The sequence below is a fragment of the Hemitrygon akajei genome, chromosome 24 (assembly GCF_048418815.1).
Source record: "Hemitrygon akajei chromosome 24, sHemAka1.3, whole genome shotgun sequence".
NCBI lineage: Eukaryota > Metazoa > Chordata > Chondrichthyes > Myliobatiformes > Dasyatidae > Hemitrygon > Hemitrygon akajei.
In genome coordinates, this window is record NC_133147.1 from 4098071 (window position 1) to 4125375 (window position 27305).

The 27305-nt window shown below is 49.4% G+C and overlaps 1 pseudogene; it reads left to right on the forward strand.

The window, feature by feature from the left end:
- The first annotated feature begins 719 nt into the window (after window positions 1-719).
- Window positions 720-24122, forward strand: LOC140715816 (cytohesin-2-like; annotated as a pseudogene).
- The last annotated feature ends 3183 nt before the right edge of the window (window positions 24123-27305 follow it).

A 27305-nucleotide genomic window follows, 5' to 3' on the forward strand; every position in this document is an offset into this window, starting at 1 on the left:
TGGAGCTTCTGTTGGTATTTCTGTAGCTCTGGGTTTTTTTCGGGTTGGTGTTGCTCGCCCCGTGTCCAACCTTTCTCCTTCCGCAGCCAGGCTTGTGACCGTCAATGGCGGAGTCAAGCTCTGTTAAGGTAAAACAAGAACAGAAGGTAGCATAAAGTGTGTAACAGTTGCTGGAGCAGTGCAGCGCAGGTAAATGACAAGCTACACGGTTGTAACCCGGGTAGATTGTGCGGCCAAGCCTCCATCTCATTGTGCAGAAGGCCAATAACGGGGGTCGAAGCTGTCCCCTGAGCCCGGTGGGAGGTGCTTTCAGGCTTCTACCTGATGGGAGAGGGGAGAAAAGAGAATATCCGGGGTGAGGGGAGTCTTTGATTATGCTGGCTGCTTTACCAAGGCAATGGGAAGGGAGGAAGGACTAGTCTCTGTGATGTGCTGAGCATCAGAATTGGTTTATTATTGTACTACCTGTAGACCCCCCCAGCCCACTGACCCCACTGTTCCAGAGGGGCTGAGTTGTACTGTGTGAGAGAGCAGCGACTGACCACGTTTTGACTTGATTGTTCACATCTCTCCTCGACCCTTCGCCCCCAATTTCCACCATCACCACCTCCTTCTATCACCACCCCTCCCCCTCACTGTCACCCTCTTCCCTGTCCCCTCTTCACCAACACCTTTCACCCACTCTCCTCCATCCCCGAACTCCCCTTCCCAATGCCCCTCTACCCAAACCACCCCTCTCTCCCTCAACCCCTTCCCATATTCACTATCTCCCACACTTTATCTCTTCCTGCCCCCCATCTCCTTCCCCCTCCCTATCTCCCCTCCTTTATTTCCCTCTTCCCACAGATACCTGTTATGTTCTCTCCTTCGCCATCATCATGTTGAACACCAGTCTACACAACCCCCAACGTCCGGGACAAGCCCACTGTGGAACGCTTCATCTCCATGAATCGTGGCATCAACGATGGCGGTGACCTTCCTGAGGAGCTGCTCCGGGTGGGTGTGGGAGAGGAATGGTCTCTCGCTCCCCGTTAAGCCTGCCGGGACGCTGTCTCCCGCTCCCATTAAATTCACCAGGATGCCGTCTCCCGCTCCAGTTAAAACTCACTGGGCCACCGTCTCCCGCTCCCAGTTAAGCCCCGCCGGGACGCCGTCTCCCACTCCCATTAAATTCACCAGGACGCCGTCTCCCGCTCCCGTTAAAACTCACCGGGACAAACCGTCTCCCGCTCCCGTTAAGCCCGCCGAGACGCCGTCTCCCGCTCCCGTTAAAACTCACCGGGACATCGTCTCCCGCTCCCCGTTGAGCCCGACGGGACGCCGTCTCCCGCTCCCGTTAAAACTCACCGGGACACCGTCTCCCACTCCCGTTGAGCCCGCCGGGACGCCGTCTCCCGCTCCCATTGAGCCCGCCGGGACGCCGTCTCCTGCTCCCATTGAGCCCGCCAGGACGCCGTCTCCCGCTCCCGTTGTGCCCGCCGGGTCCGCCGTCTCCCCGCTCCCACCGTTGAGCCCCGCCGGGACACCGTCTCTCGCTCCCGTTAAAACTCACCAGGTCGCCGTCTCCCGCTCCCGTTGAACCCGCCGGGACGCTGTCTCCTGCTCCTGTTAAAACTCACCAGGTCGCCGTCTCCCGCTCCCTTTTATTCCAGCGGGGCCTCGTCTCCCCATCCCTTAAATCCCAACAGGTCTGTGGTTGTCGAACTTATAAGTGAAATTGGATGAACTGAGTGAGGAACTGGTCAGCTTGCATAACCGGGGCCGAAAAGCCTCTTATTGTGCTGTACCACTCTGGGAAATGGGATTCGGCAGGGTTTGTGGAATAAACCCTTCAAAAGGAGGGTGGTGTTGAGGGGCTAACATTCTCGCTTCCTCTATCACCTCTCTCTCATGCTTGCCTCTCTCTCTTTAACCCATCTTCTCTCTTCACCCTCACTCTGCCACCCCACCACAGAACCTCCACGAGAGCATCAAGAACGAGCCCTTCAAGATCCCAGAGGACGACGGCAATGACCTGACCCACACCCTTCTTCAACCCTGACCGGGAGGGCTGGTTACTCAAATTGGGTGAGTAAGCAAATGGTCCGGTGGAGGGGAACGGTGATGGTGGGTGGGCTGGTTGGGTCTACTCAGCTTCCCACCTACCCCGCATCACCTCAACCCTTCTGTCCTCTCACCCGATGGGCAGCACAAATTTCCTGGCACACCTTTCCTGCTCTGCTCTACTCAAATCCCAGAACAACCATTCCTCAACACAATAGCCCCACTGCACGTGACTTGAACCCGCCTCAACCTCCCTCCCTTTCTCCCCATCCCCTTCCACCTCACCGCTCTCCCCCCAACCATGCCTTCCCCTCCCCCTCCTCACCTCACACTCTGCCTCCCTCTACCCCTCAACGCAGCTCCCTCCCCTCCCCAATCGCTTCTCTCCTCATTGCCCCCTCTCCACCCTCTCTCGCCAACATCTACCCCACATGCGTACCTGCCCCCCACGTGCTACTGCAGCCCCCCACACATCTCCCCTCCCCACCACTTCTCTCCTGCCTCTCTCCCCTCCTTCCTCTTTCTCCCCTTCCTCCCCTCCTTCCTCTCTCCCCCTCCTTCCTCTCTCCCCCCTCCCTTCCTCTCTCCCCCTCCTTCCTCTCTCCCCCTCCTTCCTCTCTCCCCCTCCTTCCTCTCTCCCCCTCCTTCCTCTCTCCCCCTCCTTCCTCTCTCCCCCTCCTTCCTCTCTCCCCCACCTTCCTCTCTCCCCCACCTTCCTCTCTCCCCCCACCTTCCTCTCTCCCCCACCTTCCTCTCTCCCCCACCTTCCTCTCTCCCCCACCTTCCTCTCTCCCCCCACCTTCCTCTCTCCCCCTCCTTCCTCTCTCCCCCTCCTTCCTCTCTCCCCCTCCTTCCTCTCTCCCCCTCCTTCCTCTCTCCCCCTCCTTCCTCTCTCCCCCTCCTTCCTCTCTCCCCCACCTTCCTCTCTCCCCCTCCTTCCTCTCTCCCCCACCTTCCTCTCTCCCCCACCTTCCTCTCTCCCCCCACCTTCCCTCTCTCCCCCTCCTTCCCTCTCCCCCTCCTTCCTCTCTCCCCCTCCTTCCTCTCTCCCCCCTCCTTCCTCTCTCCCCCCCTCCTTCCTCTCTCCCCCCTCCTTCCCCTTCCTCTCTCCCCCTCCTTCCTCTCCCCCTCCTTCCTCTCCCCCTCCTTCCTCTCCCCCTCCTTCCTCTCCCCCCTTCCTCTCCCCCCTTCCTCTCCCCCCCTTCCTCTCCCCCCCTTCCTCTCCCCCCTTCCTCTCCCCCCCTTCCTCTCCCCCCCTTCCTCTCCCCCCCTTCCTCTCCCCCCCTTCCTCTCCCCCCCCCTTCCTCTCCCCCCCTTCCTCTCCCCCCTTCCTCTCCCCCCTTCCTCTCCCCCCTTCCTCTCCCCCCTTCCTCTCCCCCCCTTCCTCTCTCCCCCTTCCTCTCTCTCTCCCCCCTCCTTCCTCTCTCGCCCCTTTCCCTCTCTCCCCTTCCCTTATCTGCTCCCTCCCACCCCTTGCTCTCTTGCCACGCCCCCTTCCCTCTCCTCTCTCGCCCCTGCCCTCCCCTCTCTCCCCTCCACTCCTCCCTCTCCCCGTTCCTTCTCCCCCTCCTCCTTCCCCTCTCCTTCTTTCCCTTCATTCATTCCACACATTATCCCAGCCCATAGTCATCCCTGTTCTCTCTGAACCTTTCTTCATATTGTGTATATTCCCCCCCCCCTCCCACTGTCCCAGCTCCTTCTCCTCCCCGCTTTATTGCTCCTCCTCTCCTGCAATTCCCCCCTCCCCATCCTCCTCCTCCTCTTCCCCTCATCCCTATCCATCCTGACAATCTCCTTTTTCTCCCTCAGACAGTGCCGCTTTTTTTGCTGGCCGTTGGCAAGCCTGTGTCCTGCTCCCTCCTTCCCTCCTTCCTTTCGTCGTTCAGCCCTGCCCCATGTCATTCACTGGATCAGTAAATGTTGGGGGAGTGGGTGTTGGGTGGGGTGTGATGCTCCAGGGGAGTGATTTCTGGATATCACAGCCATCCTGACTCCATGCACCCAACTGTCTGGGAAGTTCTCCTCTCTCCAGGGGTTAGGGTGTGGAAGCAGTTGATTGGAGTGGAATTTCTGTCCTCCTATCGGATCCCCCGACCTGCTGTATCATATCACCAAGCTGAAGGTTGTGTCGAGAAGAGTCGATCTGTGTGTGTGTATATGTGTGTGTGTGCGTGCGCGCAAGATTGAGAGTGCGTGTGTTTGTGAGTAGCAGAGAGAGAGAAATGGAGTTTGTGTTGTGTTCCAGAGGCAGAGAGAAAAGAACTGTGAGAGATAGAGAGAAAGGAATGTGTGTGTGTGCACGCATGTGTGAGAGAGATTGTGTGTGTGAGACAGATAGCTAGTGTGTCTGTGTGCAAGAGAAGGTGTAAGAGAGAGACTGTGTGGGCGTGAGAGAGAGATTGTGTGTGTGAGACGGAAAGAGATTGTGTGTGCGCGAGACAGAAAGATTGTGCGCAAGACAGAGAGAGGTTGTGCACGCGAGGCAGAGAGAGAGGTGTGTGTGAAAGTCAGAGAGATATTTTGTGTGTGTGTGTGTGTGTGTGACCTCGTGGATGCACCCTCATTCTAAACATTGGCACATGATCGACTTCATCATTGTGAGATGTAGTGACATCAAGGACGTTCTCATCACCCCGTGCCATGAGAGGTGCAGAGTGCTGGATTGACCACTGTATGATTGTGGCCAAGCTCCATATGAAAGTGTGTCTCCCCCCCCCCCCCCCCCCATGCGGCTGCAAAAACCCAAAACCCTAAATTGCAACTGCCTGAGAAACACAGAAGCAAAAAGTGAGTTTTGACGCATCCTAGCTGAGAAACTTAGGGAGCTGGAACCTTGTCTGAGTTCAGAAAATACCATGAAACAACAGTGAACCTATATCAGCTCTGCGCTCTGAGGCAGCAGCCCAATCCATCGGCCATAAGAGCAGGAACAACCAAGACTGGTTTGACGATAACTCAGATACCATCCACAACTTGCTTACGGACATGCACAAAGCACACCAGGCAACTTTAGATAACCCTTCATCCACCAGCATCAGGCGGAATTGGCAGGGCAGCTCAGAGGAAAGTGCAAAAGGCAATTCGGGCCATACAAAATGAGTGCTGGACTGAAAGGGCACATGAAGTCCAGTCCTTTGCTGATAATAATGACATGCATAATTTTTACAATGCTGTCAAAACCATCTGTGGCCCAATAAATCGATGCGTTGCTCCCCTGAAAACAGCAGATGGTTGAACACTTCTGAAGAATCAGAATACCGGTGGGCTGAGCATTTTAACACCCTGCTTAATTAGGATTCTGACGCAGACCCCACCATCATGGACGAATTGCCTGAACTTCCTCCTATCCATGACCGTGACCAACCTTCCAGGAGGTTCTATCAACTGTCCATTCCCTTAAGAACAACAAGTCCCCTGGCACTGACAGTATCCCTGCTGAGTTACTGAAGAACGGAAGGTACATGTTTATGCGCACCCTCTACCAGTTCATCACCAAGGCCTGGACTGACGAGAACATCCCACAGCAATGGAGAAATGCAAACATCATTGTCATTTATAAGAAAAAGGGTGACAAGGCCACCTGCGGCAATAGTAGGGGCAGATCACTCCTTCCTGTTGCTGGAAAGGTCCTGGCTAAGGTGATGCTTCAGAGGCTCATCAGCAACATCACCGAGTCAATGCTGCCTGAATCGCAGCGTGGATTTAGGAAGAACAGGAGCATGATCAACATGATCTTCACAGTCCATCAGCTTCAGGAAAAGTGCCGGGAGCAACATCAGGACCTGTTTATGGCCTTTGTCGACCTCTCCAAAGCATTTGACGCTGTGCAAAGGGAGCTCTTATGGGATTTCCTCCTCAGGTTTGGCTGTTCCAATAAATTTGTTAACATCCTCCGCCAGTTCCATGATGGACTGACTGCTCGGGTGACCATAGGAGGACAAGAGTCTGAGCCCTTCCTTGCATGCACAGGGGTGTAGCAGGGGTGTGTGCTAGCGCCTGTGCTCTTTAACATCTTCCTCTTGTGTGTTACCAAGCTTCTCCACAACGAGATTGAAGACAGCAGCGGTGTGGCTTTGGACGTCAGATTAGATGGCAACCTCTTTGACATCAGGAGGCTCCACGCAACCACCAAACTCCGTAGAGAGCGGGTCCTGGAGCTGCAGTATGCAGATGACTGTGCTCTTGTGGCCCGTACTCCGGAGGATCTTCAGACTGTCCTCGCTGTGGCGGTACAGCAGGATGGGGCTGACTGTCAAAACCACCAAAGACGGAAGTGGTTTGCCAATGGAGTACCAGTGTCCCATCCACTCTACTTGCCTTCACAGTTGGTGATGAAAAGCTGTCAGTAGTGCCATAGCAGCATTGACAATGACATCTAGAGCCGCATTAATCAGGCATCAGCTGCCTTTGGGCGACTTCGGCATAGAGTCTTTCAGAACAGGAGCCTTCGTCCCTCCACAAAGGTCGCCGTATACCAAGCGGTCTGTGTCACCACCCTCCTTTATGGCTATGAAGCTTGGGTAACCTACAGCTGTCACATCAAGTCATTGGAGCGCTTCCACATAAGCTACCTTCAGTGCATCCTGGGAATTACCTGGCGTGAGCGGGTGCCTCACACTGAAATACTTGTAAAGACCAACTGCAGAAGTATTGAGGCCATGATCACCCAGTATCAGCTGCAGTGGCTGGGTCACGTGATAAGGATGCCCCCATGTCAGCTACCCCGCAGAGTGTTACACGGCCAGCTACATCATGGTTGATGCTCAGCTGGAGGGTCAAAGAGGCGCTATGAGGATCAGATGAAGTGCAAGATCAGACCCGAGGATCTGGAGGATGTTGCTACTGACCGTATCACTTGGCAACAGCTGTGTAGGGACGGGGTTTGTATTCTGGAGATGGGAAGAACAACCAGAAGAGAGCCGGGAGAAATGCAGCCATGGTTGCCATCACTACCACCACAACTACCACATATATATGTTCCACCTGCAATAGAGCTTGAGAGTCCAGGATAGGACTTTATAGTCATCAAAGATCTCAACCGTTAAAGGAGTGGATGTCGTCATCAGATTTCGGTGGACAACCGAAGGGGGGGGGGGGGGGGGAGGGCAGGAGGAGGAGGAAGAGAGAGAGAATGTGTATGAGAACGAGAACATGGAGAGAGATTGTGTGTGTGTGACAGGTTGTGAGTGTTTGTGAGATAGAGAGAGAGAGATTGTGTGCCTGTGAGACAGAGAGATTGTCCTTGTGTGTGCATGACAGGTTGTGAGTGTGTGTGTGACAGAGAGAGAAACAAAGATTGTGTGTATGAGACAGAGAGATTGTGAGTGAGACAGGGAGAGATTGTCCGTGTGTGTGCGAGACAGGGAGAGATTGTGTGTGTGTGTGAGAGAGAGGGAGGGGGCAGGGAGAGATTGTGTGTGTGAAAGGCAGAGAGAGTGTGTGTCTGTGTACATGGCACAGAGAGAGAGAGATTGTGTGAGACAGAAGGATTGTGTGTGTGTGTGTGAGACAGTGAGAGAAAGAGAGACAGCTCAGGATGACTACACGCCCCTACAGGGAGCGCCCACTTGGTGGACAGGTGGGCAGTGTGACTGGGGAGGTGACAGAAGCCTGCTCAACACCCCACTGTACTGGCAACCATTGCATGCCCAGACTGGAGATCTCTTCCCGTCTTAGTTATGGGTAACACCCTGGATACGGGGAACAGGGTCCCCATCTCGTTCTCCGCCCCATCCAATACTGATCGAACGTGAGGAGTAGATAACCCCACTTTGTGTTACTGCCAATCCTTTCGTGTGCTCTCGTAACTATTGGTTTCTCCTCCTCCATCCTGGGTTTGAATAACCTTTTCTTTCTCTCTCTCTCTCTCTCTCTCTCTCTCTCTCTCTCTGTGTATCTGTCCCTCTTTCTACTTCCTGCCCCCCTTTTGCTCTCTCTATATATTTTCCTCGCCTCATTGTATATCTCATGCTGACTCTCTGTCTCTCTCTCTCTCTTTCTGTCTGTCTGTTTCTCACTGTCTCTCTCTATCCCTAAAAATCTCCATCTTCATCTTGATCTCCCCATCTCTTTCTTTTGACTCCCATGCCTCTATCCCTACCTCTCTATACCACTCCACTGTCCCTTCCCCCATTATCTGCCACTGTTCCCCATCCTATGTGTTCATTCCCTCTCCATGTCTGCTTCCCATCTCTATTTCTCTTTCTCTATTTATATTTCTCTCTCTCCTTCCATTTCTGTATTTTCCTTTCCCTTTCCTTCTTTCTCTCTCCTTCATCTTTCCACCTCTCTTCCCCTCTCCTCTTCCCCCACTATCCTTCCCCTGCTCTCCACTCCCCTCCTCTCCCACCCCTCCTTCCCCCTCCCTCCATCTCCCTCTGTGGCCTCCCTCTCCATCTCCCTCCCCCCTCTGTGTTCCCCACCTCCGCACTGTTCCCCCTCGGCTGACGAACGGCTTCTCTCGCTCTCTGCTTGCTTTCTGCTTCTTCTCAACCTAGGAGGTACGTAAACTGTGTCGCTCTTCCCTCCCCCTCCCTCGTCACCCCCCATATTCCCTCATCACATCCTCCCCCACCCTCTGCATGCTGCTCTCCCTTGTATAACCCTCCGAACCTCCCCTCACTTCCCCCCCCTCAGCCTCACTCTCTCTTACCTGCACTTCATCTCCCTCCTCCACCCCATCAGCCCCCCTCCCTTTCCCCAGTCTCTGTGTACGTATGTCTCAGCTCAGTGACTCAGGATGACCTAGTTGGGGAGAGACAGAGATTTGGCAGTGCGGGTGGGTCCAGGGTGCGTGCTTGGTGGGGTGGGTCTGATCTGGTCGGGGACTGAGAGGATTAAGTGTTGGGGGTTGGAGGGAGGGAGTGCTGTTTCAGGAAAAATTCATTCCCCTCCACAGTCAGGTTTCTGAATTGACAAATTAACTCATGAACACCGCCTCAGTATCCCTCCCCCTTTTGTGCTGCTTATTTAATTTAATATTTATTATTATTTATTATACTGTACTGCAAAAAAGTAACAAATTTCATGACATATGCCAGATATATTAATCCAGATTCTGCTTCTCAGGGGGCGTAGCAAAGGGGAGGTGAGGGGAAAGACGCCACTCCCTCCACTATGCTGGCAGTTGGGAATGAAGTTCAGGGTGAGGAATTTCCTTTCTCGAACTTACCTGGGACCAGTTCTGAACCCAGGATTTTCCTGCCTCTCTCCCAGTGGGAGTAACATTGAAAACCTGCAGCACAATACAGAACCCATCCGCAGATATGGAAACAGTGGAGGGTTTGCTCGTGATCACCTTTTACCCCACTTCCTGGTGAGGTAGATTAGATATACACGCTGCCACTTCTGTCCAACACCCTTTTTGCAATCCTATCTCTCACCTTCCCATTACCCCACATCCCTCTCTCTCATGAAATCTCCACCCGTCAAACCACCTTCCCTCCACTCCACCACCTCTCCACACCCTCCCCTTTGCTCTCTTCCCTGTCTCCCCTTCCTCTTCATTGCCTGTCACCCCTCCCTGTCTCCCTCCCATGTTACTCCCTCAGTTTCAATCCTGTATTCCTTGCTTCCCTCTCTCGCTCCCTCCCTTGCTCCTGTGGTTTCCTCTGCCCCACACTGTTCCTGAGCCCTAAATTATGTTGTACACATCCACTAACACTCCTCTAATCTGACCCACAGGATCTCCACAACCCACTGCCCTCCTCCAGTCTGTCTCGCTCACCACGTGCTTGGGTGTTACCCCTGGGCAGTCAATAGTGACTGATGTGGGAGCGGAAGAGGAAGAGGGGGAGAGGTAAAGAGGTGGATTATGTGGGGGGGGGGGGAGGATGGGGCAGAGTGGGACAGGAAGGAGGGTGAGAGAGAGAGGTGGTAGATGTGGAAGGGTAGGTCTAAGAGAGGAGCAGGCAGAGAATCAGAATCAGGTTTATTATCACTGGCATGTGACGTGAAATGTGTTAACTTAGCAGCAGTTCAATGCAATATATAATCTAGCAGAGTGAGGAAAAAATAAAAATAAAATATAAAAAACAATAAATAAACAAGTAAATCAATTATATATATTGAATAGATTTTTTTTAAAAATGTGCAAAAACAGAAATACTGTATATTTTAAAAAAAAAACGTGAGGTGGTGTCCAAAGCTTCAATGTCTATTTAGGAATCAGATGGCAGAGGGGAAGAAGCTGTTCCTGAATCACTGAGTGTGTGTCTTCAGGCTTCTGTACGTCCTACCCAATGGTAACAGTGAGAAAAGGGCATGCCCTGAGTGCTGGATGTCTTTTATAATGGACACTGCCTTTCTGAGATACTGCTCCCTAAAGATGTCCTGGGTACTTTGTAGGCTAGTGCGCAGGATGGAGCTGACTAAATTTACAACCTTCTGCAGCTTTTTTCGGTCATTCCATACCAGACGGTGCTGCAGCCTGTCAGAATCCTCTCCACAGTACAACTATAGAAGGTTTTGAGTGTATTTGTTGACATGCCAAATCTCTTCAAACTCCTAATAAAGTATAGCCGCTGTCTTGCCTTCTTTATGACTGCATCAATATGTTGGGACCAGGTTAGATCCTCAGAGATCTTGACACCCAGGAACTTGAATCTGCTCACCCTCACCACTTCTGATCCCTCTATGAGGATTGGTATGTGTTCCTTTGTCTTACCCTTTCTGAAGTTCACAATCAGCTCTTTTGGTTGCTGCGGCACCATTCCACTAGTTGACATATCTCACTCCTTTATGCCCTTCTCTCAGCACCTGAGATTCTACCAACAATGGTTGTATCGTCAGCAAATTTGTGAATGGTATTTGAGCTATGCCTAGCCACACAGTCATGTGTATACAGAGAGTAGAGCAGTGGGCTCCTGAGGTGCACCAGTGTTGATTGTCAGTGAGGAGGATATGTTATCACCAATCCGCACAAACTGTGGTCTTCCGGTTAGGAAGTCGAGGATCCAATTGCAGATGGAGGTACAGAGGCCCAGGTTCTGCAACTTCTCAAACATATTGTGGGAATGATGGTATTAAATGATGAGCTGTAGTCGATGAACAGCATCCTGACGAAGGAAAGGGCTGGGGTGGTGGGGACAGAGGAGAGCGGAGGTTGCCAAGACATGAGTAGGGGGCAGAAATGGGAATAAAAGGGGATGCAATAGGGGACAGATAAAGGAGCCAGGGAGGAGGGATGGGAGCAAGAGGAAGGGCAAAGTGGAGGGGGCAGAAATGAGAGATGGAATAGTGGACACAGAGGAGTGAGCGGTTGGGTGGTAGGGAGAGGGAGGGAGGGCTAGAAAGCATGAGGGGGCAGAGTCGGAGGGAGGGAGAGGGATAAGGGGAGGAAGAAGGGGAAGGGAAGAGAAAGGGGAAGGGAGGGGGGAGAGATGAGGGGAGGGAGAAGGGGAAGGGAGAAGGGGAAGGGAAGAGAGTGGTGAGAGAGCAGAGTGAGAGGAAGGGAGGAGGCCAAATGTGAAAAGAGTGTGGCAAAGAGAGGAGGGAGTGATGGGGAGGAAGGACAGAGGTGGAGGAAGGGGCAGCCATAGAATTAGAGGGGGAGCGGGAGAGAGGTTGGGAGGTGGAGTGGAAGGGAGAGCAACAAATTTCTTGGTGTTCACCTGGCGGAGAATCTCAGCTGGTCCCTCAACACCAGCTCCATAGCCAAGAAAGCCCAGCAGCATCTCTACTTTCTGCGAAGGCTGAGAAAAGTCCATTTCCCACCCCTCCCCCATCCTCATCACATTCTACAGGGGTTGTATTGAGAGCATCCTGAGCAGCTGCATCACTGCATGACTCGGGAATTGCACCGTCTCAGATCGCAAGACCCTGCAGCGGATAGTGAGGTCAGCTGAGAAGATCATTGGGGTCTCTCTTCCCGCCATGACAGACATTTATACCACACGCTGCACCCGCAAAGCTAATAGCATTATGAAGGACCCCATGCACCCCTCACACAAACTCTTCTCCCTCCTGCCATCTGGCAAATGGTACCGAAGCATTCCGGCTCTCACGATCAGACTGCAACAATTTCTTCCCCCAAGACATCAGATTCCTCAATACCCAGTCTAGACTGACATCTACATCATTTATTATATTAAAATTTGTCCTCTACTGTGCCTATTGTCTTGTTTATTAATTATTGTACTGCCCTGCACTGTTTTGTGCACTTTATGTAGTCCTGTGCTGGTCTGTAGTCTAGTGCAGTTTTTATGTTGTTTTACGTAGTCTAGTGTAGCCTTGTGCTGTCTCACATTGTCTAGTGTAGTTTTGTGTTGTTTCATGTCGCACCAGGGTCCTGGAGGAACGTTGATTTGTTTTACTGTGTACTGTACCAGCAATGACAATAAACTTGACTTGATAAAGAGGGCAGAAAGAAAATAAAATGGAGTGAGAGAGGGAGTGGGTGAGGGAGAGTACAACGGAGAGAAATGGGCAGGGGGAACGTCCTGTCTGTGTGCTCCAGGGAGGTGGATAGGTTCAGGGGTTTTGTGTCAGCATGGGGAGAGGTCGTGTGAGAGGGGGAAAGAGTGAATCGGTACATGCTCATGGCCTTAATCAGAATCAAGTTTATTCTCAGTGACATTAGTTGTGAAATTAGTTGTTCTGTGGCAACAATACAGTGCAGGCAAATCAGAATAAGCTGTCAGAAAGTAAATAGTTCACAAGACTAATAGTGAGGTAGTATTCATGGTCCGTGGTCCTTTCAGAAATCTCATGGTGGAGGGGAAGAAACTGTTCCTGAAACTGAGTGTGTGTCTTCGGGCTCCTGTACCTCCTCACTGATGGTGTCAATGAGAAGAGGGCATGTCCTGGGTGGTGGGGGTCCTTAATGGTGCATGACAGCTCCACCATTGTCATTATGTGGTATGACGTAGGCCATCGTGGTCTCATGGCCATGCTTGGTCTTGGTAAATTTTTCTACAGAAGTGGTTTACCAATGCCTTCAGGGTAGTGTCTTTACAAGACAGGTGACCCCAGCCATTATCCATTTTCTTCAGAGATTGTCTACCTGGCATCAGTGGTCGCATAACCAGAAATTGTGATCTGCACTGGCTGCTCATACCACCATCCAACAACTGCTCCCATGGCTCCACGTGAACGATCGGGGGTTGTGGGGGGGCTAAGTGGGTGCTACACCTCACTCAAGGGTGACCTGCAGCTAGCAGAGGGAAGGAGCGCCTTACACCTCCTTTGGGAGAGGCATATCGCCACCCTGCCACTCATTGGCTCTTAGCAAGAAGCCCTCGATGGTGGGTAGGGTTGAGCCCGTGATGGAGCTGGCTGGGTGCACAAATCACTGTGGCCTTTTGTGATCCTGTGCAAGACATGAAAAGGCAGTGCTTTAAGATAGTGAGGTGGTATCATGGCTTCATGGAATGTCCAGAAGCATGATGGCAGAGGGTAGAAACCATTCCTGAATTGTCCAGGCTCCTGTATTTCCTCATCGAGTTGCGGAGGGGCGACTATTTCTCATGGAGGAGGGCTGTTCCGGGGCAGCATAGGTGGCATTGACTAGGGCACGCGAGCGAGGATGGGATGGGAAGTGGTCTCATTGTCTGTTTCTCTCCACTTCCTCTCGCCTACCTTCCATCCCCCTCTCTTCCCTCCCTCCCTCCCACTGATGCCCCCTTCCACTCCCTCTGTCCCCCTCCTATTCTACTTCTGTCTCTCTGTCCCCCCTCCCCTTTGCCTTCCCTCCCTCTGTCATCCTCCTCATTCTTCCATCCATCCCTCTCCCCTTCCCCTTCTATCTGTCCATCCTGCCCCCTCCTTCCCTCTGTCTCCTTCCTTTGCCCCCCTCCCCCATTCCACACCCCTTCACACTCCTTGCCTTCTGTCTGCTCTCATGTGTCAATGGGACAGGGGGCAGGGTGAAGACGTGGAAACGCCGATGGTTCATTCTGACGGACAACTGCCTCTACTACTTCGAGTACACAACGGTGAGTAGGGATGGGGACAGACTGTGGATGGGGAGGGGCATATCCGAGGATTCACTCCTTCCGCCACCCCATCACTCCTCCATTTGTACTTGTGCTTCCCTTGGCAGCTCTCTTGTCCCCTCCACCTTCCCCTCTGTCCCTTACTCCACTCTCCCTACCCCAACTCTTTCTGTTTCTCCAGCTCTTCCCTTGCTATGCCCATCTCTCTGTGTTCCCTCCCCATCCCTCTCTCTTTCTCTAACCCTTCCCTCGCTCTCACCATTTCCCCCACCCCTACCCTGCTCTCACCCTCTGTATTCCCTCGTTCTCACTCTTCCTGTGTTCCCCCACCTCTCCCCATACTTTGACTCTCTCTGTTTCCCCACCACTCCGGCCTTGCCCTGAACCCTTCTTCCTTTGCTGCCACACAGGACAAGGAGCCGAGGGGAATCATACCATTGGAGAACCTGAGCATCCGTGAGGTGGAAGACCCCAGGAAGCCGGTGAGTGTTCTCCCCTGACCCCCGTTCCGCTGTCTGACGCACACTTCAACATCATCGTTAACCTGAGGGCAGTGCTGCTGAATCCGGCCTCCCAGCCAGATGTACGCGAGAGACCGGCCATCATGCCCCTCGAGTCTGCTTTCATTCAATCATGGCTGAGTTTTTCTTTCAGCTTTATTCACACCCTTTATCACAGTTACCTTTCACTGTCTCCCGTCTGAGTGAGTGTGTGTGTGTGTGAGAGGGGAAGTGCACGTGCGAGGGAGGGGGAGAAGTGCGCGCGCGAAAGGGGAGGAGGTGTGTGCGTGAAGGAGATGGAGGGAGACGTGTGTGTGTGTGAGAGACTGAGAAAGGGGGGACTGTGTGGGAGAGGTCTGTGTGGGTGTTAGGGAGGGGAGGCTGTGTGCAAGTGAGGATGTGTGAGAGAGGCACATTTGAGAGGCTGTGTGTTACGGAGAGAGAGCTTGAAAGGTCTGTGTGAGTGTAGTGTCGATCGGTGTGGAGTTTGCACAGTTTGTGTGGGGTTTCCCTTTCCAGGTGCTCCATATACCTCCCACATCCCAGGTGGTTGGGGAAACTGCCCACTGTAAAATGGATCCCCAGTATGTGGGTGGGTGGGGGGGGGTAGTTGATGGGGATGTTGGGAGAATGAAATGGGACCAGTGCTTGATAGCTTAGCACAGACTCGCCTGATGCCATGTTCAGAAGCAGTGGGATCTGCGGGAGAATGAATCAGCAAGGGAATGGCTCCTTCGGTCCATTGAGTCATAGCCAACCATTTATACTGATCCCACATTCACGTGAGCTCTTCCACTCCCACCATCCTCCAAACTCCGGTGGCCCAATCAGCGGCAGGGGCAGGCCACAGCGATGAGGTTTCTCACAGGTCGGCAATGCTTGTTTAAAAGTACGGAAGGGACAAGCGGTGTGGTCACTGTTGGGAGCAGGCCAGTGGTGAGTGTAGGAGTGTAAGGCTTTGGCTCAAAGGAGGCTTCGGCTCAGAAGAGGCGTTAGCTCTGGGTAAGTTTCTGTTAAGATTCCCTTTTTTGTTTCTCCCCCCCCACCCCCCTTGCTGTACCTAGTGTAGTAAATAGCTGTTGTGTGTTCTTCATGCCTGATGTTGGAGTCCTGGGAGACCCAGTGTCTCCCAGGGAACTACACTGTGTGTGAATTGCATCCAGCTGCATCTCCTTGAAGGTCGTGTTAGGGATCTGGAGCAGCAGCTGGACCTTCAGCTTGTTTGGGAGAGTGAGGAGATAATCGATCGGCTACAGGGAAGTAGTCACCCCTAAGATGCAGGAGACAAGTAACTGGGTGACTGTCAGGAGAAATGGAAATATGAATAGCCAGTTACAGCAGAGCGTGCCTGTGACCATTTCCCTCAATAATAAGTACACCATTTTGGATACTGTTGTGGGGGATGACCTCCCCAGGGGAATATTGTGGAGACCGGGCTACTGGCACTGAGCATGGGTCTGTGGTGCAGAAGGGAAAGAGGGAGAAGAGGGGAGTGGTAGTGATAGGGGACTCAATAATGAGGGGAACAGCAACATGTGCCTGGAGGCAGAGGAGGTTGAGGATATCCTAAATGAATACTTTGCTTCAGTATTCACAAGTGAAAAGGATCTTGATCAGGATGAGGTTGAAGTTGAGCGGTCCTGTCTGCTGGACAATGTGGAGATTAAGGAAGAAGTGCTGGATCTTCTTAAAAACATTAAGATTGATAACTCCCCAGGGCCGGATATGATACACCCCATGTTGTTGTGGGAATTGAGAGAAAAGATTGCAGGAGCATTAGCTATGATCTTTGAATCCTCTTTGGCTGCAGGGGAAGTGCCAGAGGACTGAAGAATGGCAAATGTAGTTTCCTTGTTTAAAAAAGGTAATAGGGAGAAACCTGGGAACTATAGACCGGTGAGCCTTATGTCGGTGGTCTGCAAACTATTGGAAAGGATTCTTAAGGATATGATCCTCAAGCATTTGGAGAAGTACAGTCTACTCATGGATAGTCAACATGGCTTTGTGAAGGGAAGATTGTGCCTCACGAGCCTGATTGAGTTTTTTGAAGAGGTAACAAAAGAAATTGATGAGGGTAGGGCAGTGGATGTGGTCTACATAGAATTTAGCAAAGCATTTGACAAGGTCCCTCACGAGAGACTCATTCAGAAAGTCATGAGGCATGGGATAAGTGGAACCTTGGCTGTTCGGATAAAAAATTGGCTTAAAGGAAGAAAGCAGAGGGTAGTTGTGGAAGGAAAATATTCTGCCTGGAGGTCAGTGACTAGTGGAGTGCCGCAGGGATCTGTCCTGGGACCCCTGCTATTTGTGATTTTTATAAATGACCTGGATGTAGAGGCGGAAGGATGGGTGAGTAAGTTTGTGGATGACATGAAGATTGGAGGAGTTGTGGATGGAGCTGTAGGTTGTCAAAGGTTACAAGAGGATATAGACAGGCTGCAGAGTTGGGCAGAAAAATGGCAGATGGAGTTCAATCTGGTGTGAGTTCAATCAAGTGTGAGGTGATGCATTTTGGAAGGACAAACCAGAAGACTGAGTACAGGATTAATGGTCAGTTACTTAAGAGTGTGGATGAGCAAAGAGACCTTGGGTTTCAAATCCTGCATCCCTCAAGGTCGCTGCACAGGTTGATAGGGTAGTTAAGAAGGCCTATGGGATGCTAGGCTTCATTAACAGGGGTATTGAGTTCAAGAGTAGAGAGGTCATTTTGCAACTCTACAAATCTCTGGTGAGACTGCACAGAGTATTGTGTTCAATTCTGGTCACCTCATTATAGGAAGGATGTGGAAGCTATGGAGAGGGTGCAGAGGAGATTTAGCAGGATCCACAAAATGCTGGTGGGACCAGCATTTTGTGTGTGTTGCTTGAATTTCCAGCATCTGCAGATTTCCTCGTGCTTGCCTTTCAGATTTACCAGGATGTTGCCTGGTTTGGAGAACAAGTCATATGAAGCAAGGTTAGAATTGCTGAGACTTTTCTCTTTGAAGCGTAGAAGAGTGAGAGGGGACTTGATAGAGGTCTACAAGATTATGAGAGGCATAGATAAGGTGGATAGTCAGTATCTATTTCCGAGGGCACCATTAGCAAACACCAGAGGGCATATGTACAAAATTAAGGGAGGGAAGTTTAGGGGAGACATCAGGGGTAAGTTTTTTACAGAAAGGGTTGTGAGTGCCTGGAATGACTTGCCAGGGTTGGTGGTGGAGGCTAAAACATTAGGGGTATAAAAGATCCTCTTGGACTGATACATGGATGAAAGAAAAATGGAGGGTTATGGGGTAGTGTGGGTTTAGTACCTTTTTTTAAAAGAATTATATGGGTCGGCACAACATGGAGGGCTGAAGGGCCTGTACTATGCTGGAAAAAAAAGTCAGCATAGTTTCCTTAAAGGAAAATTCTTGATGAACATGTTGGAATTCTTTGAGGAGATTACAAGCAGGATAAATACAAGGGATGCAGTGGGTATTGTATATTTGGATTTCAGCAGGCCTTTGACAAGGTGCCACACATGAGCCTGCAGAGCCCATGGTGTTACAGGAATGTTACTCGCATGGCTAGAGCATTGGCTGATTGGTAGGAGGCAGCGAGTGGGAATAAAGAGGTTCTTTTCTGTTTGGCTGCCAGTGACTAGTGGTGATCTGTAGGGGTCGGGGTTGGAACCACTTCTTTTTATGCTGTATACCAATGATTTAGATGATGGAATAGAAGGCTTTGTTGCTAAGTTTGCAGATGATACAAAGATTGGTGGAGGGACAGGTAGTGTTGAGGAAACTGGTCGGCTGTAGAAGGGGTTAGATTTGGAGAAAGGGCAAGAAAATGGCAAATGAAATACAATGTTGTAAAATGCACGGCCATGGAGTTTGGTAGTAGAAATAAATGTGCTGAATATTTTCTAACTGGGAAGAAAATGAAAAAAATTGAGATGCAAAGGGACTTGGGAGTCTTTGTACAGAACAGCCTGAAGGTTAACTTGCAGGTACAGTGAGTGGTGAGGAAGGCAAATGCAGGGGGGATCTCATTGAAACCTTTCACATATTGAAAAGCCTAGATGGAGTAGATATAGAAAGAATGTTTCCCATGGTGCTGGAGTCTAGGACAAGGGGGAGCAGCCCAAGGATAGAGTGGAGTCCATTTAAAACAGAAATACAGAGAAATTTCTTTGGAGGGGTAAAAGAAAGTATCAGCCGTGATTGAATGGGGAAACCCCGTCAACCACAGAGGACTCACAGAATCACACACTCACTTGTACCCTCACACACTAACACACATACTCACGCACATACTGACAATCTCTCTTTGACTTTCTCCCTCTCTCTCCCTAACTCCCTCAAACCCCCTCTCCTCGTGCCCTCCCCTGTCTTCCCTCTTTCTTTCTCCTACCCCCCTCCCTCTAACCCTTCTCCCTCTCCCTCTTGCCCCCCTCCCTCCCCACCTCATTCTGCCCCCCCACTCCTTTCCCCGCTCTCCTCTTCTCCTCCTCCTGCTTTAACCCTTATACCTTCCCAACTCCCTTCTCTCACCTCTCCCATGTCCGTCTCCATTTCTTTCCACCCCGCCCCCCCCGCAGAACTGCTTTGAGCTGTACATCCCCAATAACCGAGGCCAGCTAATCAAGGCCTGCAAGACGGAGGCAGATGGCCGCGTGGTAGAGGGCAACCACATGGTGTATCGCATCTCCGCCCCAACTCCCGAGGAGAAAGATGAGTGGATCAAGTGCATCAAGTGAGTTCTTGGGTTGGGAACGGTGGCAGAGAGGGAATGAGGCCTGGGAGGGCGGTAGGGGACCTCACATCGGTGCTGCTCTGCAGTGCTTACTCAGTGGAAAACTGGGACAACATCCTAAGCACCATCAATCTACAGACCATGACACTGAGGGACTTGGGGTGTTTGGGTCTGTATTGTTTCCTGTTGTTGTAACTATCAGAGCTGTGCCCCTTTGGGACTGTGTCTTGCACCTTGGCTTTGGAGGAATGCTGTTTTGTTTGACTGTATTCATGTGTGGTTGAATGACAATTAAGCTTGAACAAGAGAGAGAGAGGATAGCAAAAGAGGGAGCGAGGGGAAGTAGAGAGGCACAGGCATAAGGCATATCCAAAAAGCATAAAGTTTAAAGGTGATACATTTCTTTAATATTGTAAGCAAGGTTACTTTTTTATTTACATCTTTTACAGTTTCAAAATAACATAAAAGGAAAAAGGCTCGAAGCAAAAGTTTGGGTACCCTGCATGGTCAGTACTTAGTAACACCCCCTTTGGCAAGTAGCACAGCTTGTAAACGCTTTCTGCAGACAGCTAAGAGTCTTTCAATTCTTGTTTGGGGGATTTTTTGCGCATTCTTCCTTGCAAAAGGCTTCTAGTTCTGAGAGATTCTTGGGCCGTCTTGCATGCACTGCTCTTTTGAGGTCTATCCACAGACTTTTGATGATGTTTAGGTCGAGGGTCTGTGAGGGCCATGGCAAAACCTTCAGCTTGCTCCTCTTGAGGTAGTCCATTGTGGATTTTGAGGTGTGTTTAGGATCATTATCCTGTTGTAGAAGCCATCCTCTTTTCATCTTCAGCTTTTCTACAGACGGTGTGATGTTTGCTTCCAGAATTTGCTGGTATTTAATTGAATTCATTCTTCCCTGTACCAATGAAATGTTCCCCGTGCCACTGTCTACAACACAAGCCCAAAGCATGGTCGATTCACCCCCGTGCTTAATTAACAGTTGGTGTGTTCTTTTCATGAAATTCTGCACCCTTTTTTCTCCAAACATACCTTTGCTCATTGCAGCCAAAAAGATCTATTTTAACTTCATCAGTCCACAGGACTTGTTTCCAAAATGCATCAGGCTTGTTTAGATGTTCCTTTGCAAACTTCTGACTCTGAATTTTGTGGTGAGGACACAGGAAAGGTTTTCTTTTGATGACTCTTCCATGAAGGTCATATTTGTGCAGGTGTCGCTGCACAGTAGAACAGTGCACCACCACTTCAGAGTCTGCTAATTCTTCCTGAAGGTCTTTTGCAGTCAAATGGAGGTTTTGATTTTCCTTTCTAGCAATCCTACGGGCAGTTCTCTCAGAAAGTTTTCTTGGTCTTCCAGACCTCAACTTGACCTCCACCGTTCCTGGTAACTGCCATTTCTGAATTACATTACGAACTGAGGAAACGGCTACCTGTAAACACTTTGCTATCTTCTTATAGCCTTCTCCTGTTTTGTGGGCATCATTTATTTTAATTTTCAGAGTGCTAGGCAGCTGCTTAGAGGAGCCCATGGCTGCTGATTGTTGGGATAAGGTTTGAGGAGTCAGGGTATTTATAAAGCTTTGAAATTTGCATCACCTGGCCTTTCCTAATGACAACTGTGAACGAGCCATAGCCCTAACAAGCTAATTAAGGTCTGAGACATTGGTAAAAGTTATCTGAGATCTCAAATCTTTTGGGGTGCCCAAACTTTTGCATGGTGCTCCTTTCCTTTTTTTCACTCTAAAATTGTACAAAACAAAAATAATACACTAATCTTGCTTAAAATGTTGAATAGAATAGAATGTTTCATCTTTGACTTTATGACTTTTGGAGATTAGTTCATCTTCTGCTCACTTAACTATTCACAGTAACAGAAATTTTGACCAGGTGTGCCCAAACTTTTGAATGCCACTGTATATACAGTGCCTATAAAAAAAATTCGCTCCTCCTTGGAAATTTTTTTTTTTTTTTTGTTTTACAGCATTGAATCACAGTGGATTTAATTTGGCTTTTTTGACACTGATCAACAGAAAAAGATTCTATTGTGTCACAGTGAACAGATCTCTACAAAGTGATCTAAGTTAATTACAAATAAAAAACATAAAATAATTGACTGCACAAGTTCTTTTATTCCACCCCCTTTTATATGACACACCAGATCATCAGTGGTTAAGGGTCTTGGCCTGAAATGTTGACTGTTTACTCTTTTCCATAGATGCTGAGTTGCTCCAGCATTTTTGTGTGTGTTACTTTGATTACCAGCATCTGCAGACCTTCTCTTGTTTGTGGAGGGTTATGAGCTGTAAAGAAGAGAAGGATTAGATTGATGATTCAGTAGGCCAAAAAAGAGACACAACTTCATGGGTAAAGGCCCATACTGTGCTGTTATGTGTCCAAATGGTACAAGTGAGGAATAGAGGGGTAGTAATCATACATTCATGGACCGTTCAGAAATCTGATGGCGGAGGGGAAGAAGCCATTTCTAAAACATTGAGTGTGTGTCTTCAGGCTCCTGTATCTCTTCCCTGCTGATAGTAGCAAGAAGAGAGGATGTAAAATGTGATGATGGTGCTCAAGATTGAATGCTGCTTTCTTGAGGCACCGCCTCTTGAAGATACTGAGCATCGTGGGTGAAAGATGAAAGGTGAAACGTTTAAGGGGACCATGAGGGGAAGCTTCTTCACTCAGAGGGACATGAGAATGTGAAATGAGCTGCCAGCGCAAGTGAGCTCGATTTCAATGTTTCAGAGAAGTTTGGATAGGTACGTGGATGGTATGGGTCTGGAGGGCTGTGGTCCTGGTACGTCGATGGGAGTAGGCAGTTTAAATGGTTCAACACAGTCTAGAAGGGCAGCCTTTTCTGCTCTACTTTTCTATGACTGTTGATAGAGTGATGTATAGTGTGTTGGCCTTCATTAGTTGGAGTATTGAGTTAATGTTGCAGCTCTATAAAACCCTGGTTAGACTACACTTGGAGTATTGTGTTTGTTTTGGTCACGTTATGGGAAGAATGTGGAAAGTTTAGAGAGAGTGCTGAAGAGATTCTGCCTGGATCAGAGAGCATGTCTTGTGAGGATGGGTTGAGTGAGCTTGGCTTTTCTCCTTGGAGAGGAAGAGGATGACAGGTGACAGAGATGGTAAGAGGCATACGAGGGGTGATTGATAAGTTCGTGGCCTAAGGTAGAAGAAGTCGATTTTAGAAAACCTTTATTTTTCAACATAGTCCCCTCCTACATTTACACACTTAGTCCAGCAGTCGTAGAGCATACAGATCTTGGACCTCCAGAAAGTGTCTACAGCAGGGGTGATTGATAAGTTCGTAGAAGGAGATGAGTTATACAGCTCTCGTTACATGCACATGCAGTTCAACTCTTTGAGTGATATACAGAAAGTTTGAAGTTAATAACTCATCGGGGTGATTGATAAGTTTGTGGCCTAAGGTAGAGTTACTAACTTCAAACTCTGCATAATCACTCAGAATTGAACTGCATGTGCATGTAATGAGAGCTGTATAACTCATCTCCGTCTACCTTAGGCCACAAACTTATCAATCACCCATGCTGTGGACAGTTTCCGGAGGCCCAAGATCAGTATGCTCCACAACTGCTGGACTAAGTGTGCAAACGTAGGAGGGAACTATGTTGAAAAATAAATGTGCTAGGTTTTCTAAAATTGACTCCCTTCTACCTTAGGCCACAAACTTATCAATCACCCTTTGTAGATCGACTGGACAGACAGAGACATTTTCCCAGAGCAGTAATGGCTAATATAAGGGGGCATAATTTTAAAGTAGTTGGAGGAAAGTATAAGGTGATGTCAGAGTTAAGTATTTTACATAGAGGGTGATGGGTACGTGAAACTACCTGCCTTGTGCGCTGGTAGAAACATTAAGGACTTCTAAGAGATTCTGAAACAGGCATATGGATGAAAGAGAAATGGAGGGTTATGGGCTATGTAGGAGAGAAGGGTTAGATTGATTATGTAGGTTAAAAACTTGGCACAACATTGTGGGACTATGTTCCGGTACTATATCATATGTCGTAAAAGGTTGAGTGTGAGGTCTTCAGAGTCCTGTATCTCATCCCCAATGGTAGCAATCATAACTGAGGGATACAGGAAGAATCTCTGTCCTGGGTGGTGAGGGTCCTCAGTGATGAATGCTGTCTTCTTCATGCACCGATTCTTGAAGCTGCCCTTGATGGCCCTTTGCGATCCTGTGCATCCGCGGCAGAGGCTCCCCGCACCTTGACGTGCTTCAGTTAATCTCTTCCCTTTTCTTTTCCACCCCACCCCACAGGGCAGCTGTCAGCATCGACCCGTTCTACGAGATGCTTGCTGCGCGGAAGAAGCGCATCTCAGTGAAGAAGGTGGAACAGCCCTGATGGTTGGAGGGGGAGAGGGAGCGGGGAGCTCCCCAGCGAGGAAAGAGAGAGGGAGGGTGAACCTTCGCTCCATCACCCCACCCCCCCCTCCTGTCACAGCAGTCAGCCGCTGTCTCGTTTTCAAGGAGTTGGAAGATGAGACATTTCAGACGAGAGACCAGTCCCCTGTGGAGGTTCTCCCCTCCCTCCCTTTCATCTTCCCCACCCGCCTCTCCGTTGCCACCACCTCTGGACTCTCTACATATGTGGCTGAGAGAGAGGACGGCCCTATTCCTTCCCCGGGCCCCGAACCATTCTGCACCCCCCCACCAACTGCTCTCCCGAGTTGCAAGTGGGGTTGGGTGGGAGGTGGAGAGAGGGTGAGGACTTGGTCTCACTTCCGGAATTCCGGAATTTTACAGACTTTTGACGATTTAATGAGCTTCCAGAATTGTTGAACACTCATTATTCTCACTACTGTTGGTAATTATTATTAATATTATTATTATTGTTATTATTATTATTATTGTTATTATTAATAATATTTCACTACAAATTCATTGTGATGCTGTTGTGCTCTATATTGCGAGCAGGGCTCGGGTTACGGACTGCTGTCTCAAAGAGGCATAACCTTAGCTACTGAACAGTGTGTCAAACAGCGAGGGAATAAGCCCTTCGGCCCACATTATGTATGCCGACCACCTACCCATAGCCACTAAAACCCACTTGCCTGTGTTTATATATAATGCAATCATTTGAGTCGAGAATAATGTTCTCTTAAGGGGTTGTCTATTGCTGGGTCCTCAGTTGGTTGGGATCCACATATTCTGGTGCAGAGCAGGCAAGAATAATTGGTGGCTATGGTTAGTAGGTTGGGTCTTTTGATTGTTTGGTCTCTTCCTCTTGGACCTGCCGCTTGTTCTCTGCGGCACAGCAGAGATCAGCCTCATGCAGCGCAACTTCCTCTTGAACAAACTTCCTCTAGGTGTATCTACTGAGGGCAATTTCTTCCCAGATTTTAGGTGTAACGTTGAATTTCTTCTGGCTGATCTTGATGTTTTTGAAGGGTTTCATTTGACCCCTTCAGGGGCTCTCTGACCTTCCTTCAACTGTGAGTAAAGGATTTGTTTGGGGAGTCATGAGTTAGGCATCCAGATGACATGACTGATCCATCGGAGTTGGTGTTGATTTATCGTGGTGGAGATGCTGTTCATGTTGGCCTCCTCCTGTATGCTGGTGTGGATGGGTCTGTTCTTCCAGCTGATCCTCAAAATCTTTTGTAAGGATCTTTAGTGGTATTGCTTCAGGGCTATCAGGTGCTGACTGTAGGTGATCCATGATTCAGCTGCATACAGTAATATAGGAAGGATGACAGCTCTTTTTCCTGCCCGATAGCTGTGTGATGTTCGATGTGACCTACACTCATGTATTATTAGGTACACCTTGAAAGCCAGTGTGGTCTTTTGCTGATGTAGTCCATCCACTTCAAGTTCGACATGTGTGTTCAGAGATGCTCTTCTGCACACCGCTGACCTAATGCATAGCTATTTGAGCTACCGTTGCCTTTCTGTCAGCTTGAACCAGTCTGGCCATTCTCCTCTGACCTCTCATTAACAAGGAACTGCTGCTCACTAGGTTTTTTTTTGTTTTTTTACACCATGTTCTGTAAACTCTAGAGATTGATGTGTGTGAAAATCCCAGGAGATCAGTAGTTACTGAGATACTCAAATCAGGCCGAGGGGCTGAAGGACAACTCATTACCAAGTCCCCACGCTTTTATGCGTTGCATTGCTGCCACATGATTGATTGATTAGCATTCATGAGCGGGTGTACCTAATAAATTGGCCACTGACTGTGTGAGGGACCATAAGCCACAGGAGCAGAATTAAGCGGTTTGGCCCATTGAGTCTACTCTGCCATTTCATTATTGCTGACGTACTATCCCTCAAACTAATTCTGGAAGACCATAGGGAATGGGTATTGGTTTATTACCAACGGTTACTAAGGATTTAATGCTGAGGCTTTATAAGGCATGGGTCAGATCACACGGAGTATTGTGAGCAGTTTTGGGCCCCTTATCTAAAAAGATCTGCTGGCATTGGCGAGGGTTCAGAGGAGGTTAATGAAAGGGTTAATGTATGAGGAGCGATTGATTGCTCTGGGCCTGTATTCATGGGAGTGTAGAAGATATCATTGAAATCTATTGAATATTGAAAGGCCTGGGAAGAGTGGACATGGACAGTATGTTTCCTAAAGTGCGGGTGGGGTGGGGGTGAGTCTAAGACCAAAGGGCACAGCGAAATAGAGGGATGGAGTGTGGTTAATCTGTAGAATTCACTGCCACAGACAAGTGTGGAGGCCAAATCATTGGGTGAACTTAAAGTGGAGGTTGATACCTGTAGTTTCTTGATTAGTAACGGTTTCATATGTTACAGGGAGAAAGCAGGAGGATGGGGTTGAGAGGGATTTTAATCAGCCATGATGGAATGGTGGAGCAGACTTGATGGGCTGAATGGACTAATTCTGTGCCTATGTTTTATGGTCCTGTTAATTTCACTTGTCAAGGTTGAGTTTATTGTCATATTCCCAAGTATCTGTCTGTACAGGTGCAATGAAAAACAGCATCATGGTCTCATAGTGTCATTTAATCAGTATTCAGAAGGAAAGCATCAATGAAACATAATTAGACATTACTATTACAAGAAAGAGCACAATTAGAAGACGGGATCTGCAGATGCCCCTCTCTGGGGTACACACCAGTCTGCCTGTCTAGAATCTCTATCCCCCCCATTCCCTGACTGTTTAAATGCCTGTTTACACACCCTTCAAAGTTCAAAGTAAATTTATCAACAAATTATGTATGCCATATCCAACCTTGGGGGTTTCCACCCAATGTGAAGGATGTTAGGTGGCAGGATGTAATTCATCAGGACGTTGCCTGCTCTGGCAGCTGGAGTTATAAGGAGAGACAAGAAAGGCTGGGATCGGTGGTGGAATACAAGTACTACAGATACTTGGACAGATGTTCAGAAAAACACAGAAGTAAACAGGCCTAGTATGGTCAACTGGGAGCATTGTGGATGGCACCATGGGCAAGGTCAAAGTAAATTTTATTGTCTGATGAACAAGGCCATGTGTATGCAGGTGTAATGACAAACTGGATCTAGCATCAGAGGCACATCACAGCAGATAACACAAGATAAAAGAAAATTATATAATTGAGCAACTTTTTTTTTACAAGAAAGGACGCAAATAGACAAAAAATTGTCCTGATAGTAGTGGGGGAGGGGGCCATGGTGCTGCGAAGTATGGACTGTTACTTGTTTTATTTATTGAGGTACAGTGCAGAACAGGGCCTTCTGGTCCTTTGAGCTGTGCTGCCCAGCAATCCCCTGACTTTACCCCCGCCCAATCACAGGACAATTTACAATAACCAGGTAATCAGCTAACTGGGAGGAAACCATGGCACCCGGATGAAACTCGTGTGCTCAGGGGAAGAACTTACAAACTCCTTCCAGGCAGCAGTGGGAATTGAACCCTGGTTGCTGGTACTGTGAAGCGTTCTGCTAGCCACTATATTGGTGCCACCCGTGTTACTGTTAAAGTACCTGTCCAGATGCTTCTTAAGTGCTGTTAGCCCTCCAACAGCTCATTCCGGTTACCATCTTCTTGGTTTAGTATGGTCACACCTCCTTCATCAGTCACAGTGCTAAATAGACAAGCCGGGAAGTTGTGAGGATGTT